Below are 7,408 nucleotides of genomic sequence, written 5' to 3' on the forward strand. Positions count from 1 at the left end.
ACAAGCTCTAGTATAATCTCTTTTACCTAAATTAGTTAACCAAAAAAAACTCTTTGAATTTACCCTAACTTTTTACTGTTCAATTAAACAAACTCTTGATTAAATCAGAAAAGCAATTTATGATCTCTGTAAAATTCCCCTCAATACCCAATACTTCTCATAAACTCGGAATCGTAAAGATATGATTTTTACAATTTATATCAGAGTTAAATTCCAAACACAGAACCAATCTGATACTTGTTACTTATTCCCAGTTACAAGAACAATTACGGATATTATTAACTAATTAACTGGAATGATAAAAACCTTAGCTAGGTGATCAGACTAACAAGAATTAAAATCAAACATTTATTAAGTTCAAAAGTGAAAAATCTAGAAAGAAGCACAAAGAGAAAACCAAATCTAAAAACTAATCATATGAAAAGTATTAGTCTAATGCAGAACTGGAAAATAAGGTTTAGCTAGACATGGCTAAAAGCGAATCTAAATTAATAGAAAGAAACATTAACCGAATAGTCTTGTAAACTAAACGAATGAGATGATTCACAGCCTTAAGATCTTCAGAAATCGTTGAAAGGTATCAAAAATCGCCTTCAAAAGTGTTTTTCGTCGTCTGAAACCCTCTAACATCTGAATCTGATAATAAGGTTCTTATATATATATATATATATATATATATATATATATATATATATATATATATATATATATGGGAGACAGAAGATTCCAGAGAAAGAAAATGAAAAATGCAATCACAGAAAGCAGAATTGTGATCGCATATTTTTAGGTTTTTTTCCAGATTTATCCTTAAATGATGTATGAAAATGTTTTCAACATGATGGGAATTTTGGGATATAAATGAGATTGCATAAAGGAAAAATGTGATCACAATTTTTTGAATTTCTTTCAGAATTGCGTTTGAATGAAGTACAATGCCAAATCTGAAGTTTCTAGGGTTGCGTGATAAAAATGCAATCGGATAATGGCTTTATGTGATCACATAAATGATTTTTTTTCTTTAGATGACTTCCCGATGAATTATTTCGCCCCTGGAAAACTTTGTTGGATTTATGCAATCATAGAAACTGAAAATGTGATCGTATATATTGATTTCTGGCTCATTTCGGACCCGATTCTTCAGTTTAAACACAAAAATGCTAGCAATATGTGAATTCTGATAAAAATATGAGTTGAATATTATCTAAACAAATGACATGCAAATGTACAAAATATGATGCTAAATGCCAATTCAAATTATCCTAAAAGATGCATAAAATGGCATCTGTCGACGTGTGTCGAACTTCCCTTTGATTTACACCATATGTTGTGGCCTTTTTTCAACTTCATTAGCATGTCTTTAAGTGCGCTTCATTTTTTGCGTCCAACCGGTCATCATAGAGAGGAGATCTCTTTTATGTCTTCTGGGATCTCATCAGTGTTGGCGTTCAGATCGGTGTTAGTTCGTGTATGGGAAACTTCGAACGAACTCGAATTCTGAGACCTCTTCGATTGAACCTCCGATGATGTTGGATTTTTAAGCCATTTTGTATCGTTTCTCAAAATCTCCCATGATCTTTCAAACTTGAAAACATGGCCCATTTTGACACGATATTGCTCTTTTGCGACTTTAAACAAATTGAAATCAATGACACCCCTTTGCTTTTCCAAATGAATTTTGATGTAGATCCCATTGAAATTTGGTGCACCTCCAATTTGAGTCCATTTGCTACTAAGTATATATCTGTATTGTAATATGGATTTTTCTTCAAATTAAATAGCATGAAATCTTGTGCGCACCACTACCCAAAAAGCAACTTTCTTCATATAATTTCCTTGACATTCATTTTTTGATGTCTCGCGTCATGCTAACGCTAAAATGTACTCTTCATCCGGTGTCCACCATTTTGGAAGTTCTTCATTTTCCATGACAACATTTTTCTCTTTCCTTTTCCCGCTCCCTCTCTTACTACCTCCTGTTTGCGTTTCTACCAACGGCTGTGTTGGTGGTGGTTGTGTGGGTGGTGGTTGGGTGGTTGTTTGTGACATCGAATAAAAAACATTGAAAATGTTTTGTTGTAAATTTGGGTTTTGACCAAAATGATTTTTTTGAATATATGATAATGAATGAAATTGCATTGGAGGTGAGATAGGATTTAAATAACATCACTGAAATGATATTTGTGGCGAAGTTTGGAAGTTTAGTAAGTTTATGTAATTTTCATATTAGGCAAATCCAACCAGAGAGGTTGAGTTTGGTTACGGGTTTGTGTTCACTGGAGAGGTGTTTGGATTTTTCTCAATTTTTTGGTTGAAAATAATATTGAATTGTATAATATGGAGAGAAAGAAAAGAATGATGTGCGTAAAATATGGTAAATTGTTATCCATTTATAGATAAAAATAATAGGTAAATAAAATATATTTAAAAGAAGACCGTTGTCAATTGTCATTTAACAGTTCAATTGAAAAAGTCGTCGTTTCATCTTGCGGTAAAGTCAATGAGCCACATCGATAAAAAAAATGGCATGTACACAACTACTGCTACAGTCTAAGACATTGAATTGTAAAAAAGAAACAACACCATTCACGCCTGATTGTCTGAGAAAAAAAAAGTAGTATTAAAAAATCTTCAAACCAACATGACAATTGTCCCGATTTTAATAATAAAACGCATCATTGATTTTGGAGTCCTTTTTTCGTCTCGTCGTGGGTCCCAAATATGTTTGAAACGCCCTGGTTGAGTTTGATCTGTCCAAATCCACTATTTTTAGTAAAGTAAAAGAAAATAAAAGAAAAAGAAATAAGTCTAAATGCTCAAACTTAATATCATATGGGTTGTGTTCTTCGACCAACGAGGCATTCCATGAATTTCCGATCGGATGATAAATAGAGATCACAATAGGGTGTGTCATAAAAGATGATCCTACGTCTGGATATTACCAACACATAACTTACCTAAGAGGAATCAATTTCTACACTTCTCTCATTCAAATTGACTATTTGTCGGTAGCCTATAAAAAATAATCGGTCAAATACTCATTTTTATGGGTACAGAGTACCTAATTGTTCCTTCGGGTAGGATTAGCTGGTATACAAACATTAATAAATTATCTAACAAAGGTAACCGAATAAACTCATGAGTCGTATAGATCTCACATCTACTCATCATCTCTATCTAGGGATGTAAACGAACCAAACGAACACGAACAACGTCTTGTTCATGTTCGTTCGTTTAAGTTAACCGAACAAGAAACGAACACGAACGGATAATCGAACGAGATTTTCTTGTTCATGTTCGTTTGTTTAATAAATTACTTTGTTCATGTTCGTTCATTTATGTTCGTGAACATGCTAAACGAACATAAACGAACAAACATAAACGAACAAAGATAAAAAAATAAAAAAAAACACACACACACACAATTGAATATATATGAACATAAACGAACATATAATATAGCAATATAATAAAAAATAATTGAATATAGATCAATATAAATAAACTTAAACGAACGAACATAAATGAACGTAAACGAACATCATAAACGAACGTTCACGAACATAAATGAACGAACAAGACCATTGTTCATGTTCGTTCATTTAACTAAACGAACGATAATTTTTGTTCATGTTCGTTCATTTATGACATAAACGAACTTCCCGCCGAACAGTTTACGAACGGTTCGCCTAACGTTCAGTTCGTTTACAGCCCTATATCTATCCGTTTGTTAGTCTGCTTTTGATATTGACTTTGTATATTGTTTGGATATATATGGTTGTTTGAAACCTCTAAAAACCAATGGCAAAATTCAAAATCAGATGATAGAGATGGAAAAAATAAAAGAACATGTCAACTGTTATATAATTTTGATCGATGTCGTCAGCAATATAAAATGATATAAAACTAAGATAGTATTCGCATTAAGTGAAGAAAAATGTATTATTGAAGTGGTTATCTTAGGAGTAGTCCATAAGCCATTGAAGTCCAATAAATTTTGCGTTTGAAGCACATTTCAACAACTCAAATAAGTACACTCATAAACAATATACCCAACCAACTTTTCTTTAAACAAATGGCTATGAAACATCCAACACCCACAACCACAAAGGAGGAAGCACTTTACCTTTTAGAATCCATCAATTAAAAGACTAAACATAATATTCGGACATCCCATCAATCGGTTCTATTACTAACACGAAAAAGATAAATAGTAATATTCATTTTGTTTATATATATATATATATATATATATATATATATATATATATAGAGAGAGAGAGAGAGAGAGAGAAAGAGAGAGAGGAATGATCTTTTGAGAACCTATGGTTTCCTGAGAACCAAACAAGGACCGCTATATCAAAATAATAAAGCATTAGGATGTTTTGTGGCATTTTTGTAAATACCTGAAAATAAAAAGGGACGGGGGCATCCTATTGAAATTAATAAATGGGATAATTTAGAAATTATGTAATTGATACACTCTTATCAGATTTAATCATGTCAAGTCTCTGTCCCCATCTCTATATCTTCATCATGTCTCTCTCTACCTTTCACCACACCTGCGACCATCCTGATCGTCGACGAGGAATTGAAGAAACAACATACTGACTGTGTGATAAGGATCGACAAATCGATGAAATTTGGTACCAATGGCCTTCTCAATCGTCAGCTCTCAAATCCTAAAATCGTCATCGGAGTAGAATCGATCGTCGGGGTGTGATATGATGCGAAGAAGAACCATATCATTGTGTGTGTATCAACCAACTACTTATACACATACGCAAACCAATCAAATCCCAAAATTAAACAAAATCATCTTCATTTTTTGTTCCTCCATGATCCTTAATATGCATATTTCACTTCAACATCCATAGTAATTCGTATTTCGTATTTTCTACCCCTCTATATCTCTATCTATCTTCTTATCTCTTCTCCGATGGCAATATGTCATCATCTATTGATGCTTCTCGTTGCATTTTTGCGTTTTGTTGCCAGTATTAGCGCGAGTGACAGCGACGTTGGTCCGATTTACATGTAACATTTGAGTTTCTTTCATATCTGATTTTTGTTTTTGAAAAGTTAATTCATGAGAATGTGGTCGTAGCTCATAGTTCCAGGTGATCTATGTATCTTTTTGTTCTAGAATTTGAGTTGAATTTCATTTGTAATTCATAAATTTTTTTAGTTGAATTGTATCATAAGTTAAGATTTTTCTACGTTTCAAACCCTAGAAATATGAACTTTCGCCGATCTCATTTCATTGCAGGTTTTAAGTTTATTCAAGTAATAAACTGTTGGATTAGTGTCTAAGTCCATAACTATTTTGGTATGTACTTGACCCGATGGTGCATGGTCCTTTTGGGTTGCCTTCACCAAAGCAACTTGATTGGAGAAATAAATAAAGAGAGAGAGGTTATTATGATTTATTAATATGTTATAAGAATAATATATTAAAGGAGAAATCATATTTGTTTAATTAATATTGGTCAATAATTAATTAGGAATTAATTTTGTGATCAAGTGTAATTAATTAAACTAGAGGGGCTGATTTGTAATTATGTGATAGTTACAAAATAAGGTAAGGATTATCTTAAATATAGGGTGAACGAATTTGAGGTGATAAGGCCTTAGAATTCGACTATGATAAGGATTTAAGGATTATCTTATGGGTTGCTTTGTGGATAAGCAACTAGATAAGGACAATGACTGAAACCCTATCTCTACACCTATATAAAGACCCTAAGGCTCATGAATTCGTGTATCCCTTCCCAAGGAGTCCTAAGGACGAATTCTAACCTCTCTCCTCTCTCTTCATACCTTCTCCATTTGCTCTTGGTGTTTGTAAGCCATTAGAGGAGTGACACTTGTGACTCTAAGCCTTCCAAAGTCAATACAAGGAGATTTGGGATTGTTATTGCTACATAACAATCAAGGTAACACTATAAACTTATTCTCATGTTAATATGATTATATGTATGCTAGAATTAGGGTTTATAGTCTTGGATTCAAAGCATGTACAATAGAGAAACCTAGATCCAAGCATTAGGGTTTGTATGAGCACATAGGATGTCTTATGACCAAAACCCATCAGTGGTATCAGAGACATTGGTTTGGATTCAATTGTATGAACTTGATATATTAGGGTTTATTGCCAATAAACCCTAAGAGGCTAGGGTTTTTCGAGATTAGGGTTTGCAAACCCTAATTTGCAAGAGTTTGAATAAGATCTTCAAATCCTTTCCTTAAACCCTTAAATTTCGAAATCTAGGGTTTGTTATAATCCTTTGATTTTCGAAATTTGCCTCCTCCCCAAGATAAGATCCTAATTTTTAGGGATTTGGATTATCCCATATCTTGTAATTATCCTCTAATTGTTATATATGGTAATTCAAGATCTTGCATTATCCATCCATATTTTCGAAATCTATATAGATATTTAAGGGATTAGGATAACTTAAATGTATAAATGGTAATTATCCTCATTATTTAGATAATCCCTTATGATTTAATAATTAAATTAATAGTCTAATTTAAGATAATTATTAAATCAAGAGTTTTAATCTTTAAAATTTTAAATTTAAATGTCATAAATTCGAAATTTTAAGATAGATTAAAACTAAATTGTTTTGAAATGTTTCAAAACTTGCCCTCAAGTTTTGGAATTTAAAAGTTGATTAAAAAGGTTTAATTAGGAGTGTTAAATTCTAAAACCCTAGTATTGTTTTGAAAAGTTCAAATCACACCCTTATGGTTTTATTAATTAATTAAGGTGTATAATTAAAAGAGATTTAATAAATCCATAAAAGTTTTGGTTTGCAATTTAATTGAATTAAAGGTATAATTATTAAATTTGACCACATAGTATTTTAAAAGTATGAAATGCACCCTATATTATATATATAACATTAAAAGTCTAACATTATATATATGTATGAGTAAAAGTCAGTCTTACCGTTAGTAGGTCTCATTCACGAAGTTGATCTATAAGGGGTGTTTAAGGAAATTGCCTATAAAATGGCGATTGAATGGGTATCCACTCTTACCCACCACACTCTTGACTAGTGGAGGGTCGTTAGCCGAACGGGTAGGATAAGACGAAACCTTCCATTATAAGTATAATGAAATACAAAGTAACTAAATGTTTTTCTAATTCCTAATCTTAGTTACTTAGGCAAAAGTGAATTGATGCAATTCCATGAAATTACACTTTGTGCCCTTGCGAAGACGTTAGTGGAGCGTGTGTGGTTTACCGGCACACTAAATGGTTCTAAGCAAAGGTAGCAAAGGGTGACTCAATGTTTGTCATAGTTCGGTGGAGCGTGTGTGGTTTACCGGCACATCGAATAGGTGACTGTAACATGTGAGGGCACCATGTAGTTTGCATGGTTATTCACACCCGCTTTGTAAT

Source organism: Lactuca saligna, chromosome 8 (assembly GCF_052625555.1).
Source record: "Lactuca saligna cultivar CGN05327 chromosome 8, ASM5262555v1, whole genome shotgun sequence".
In the NCBI taxonomy this organism is placed as follows: Eukaryota; Viridiplantae; Streptophyta; class Magnoliopsida; order Asterales; family Asteraceae; genus Lactuca; species Lactuca saligna.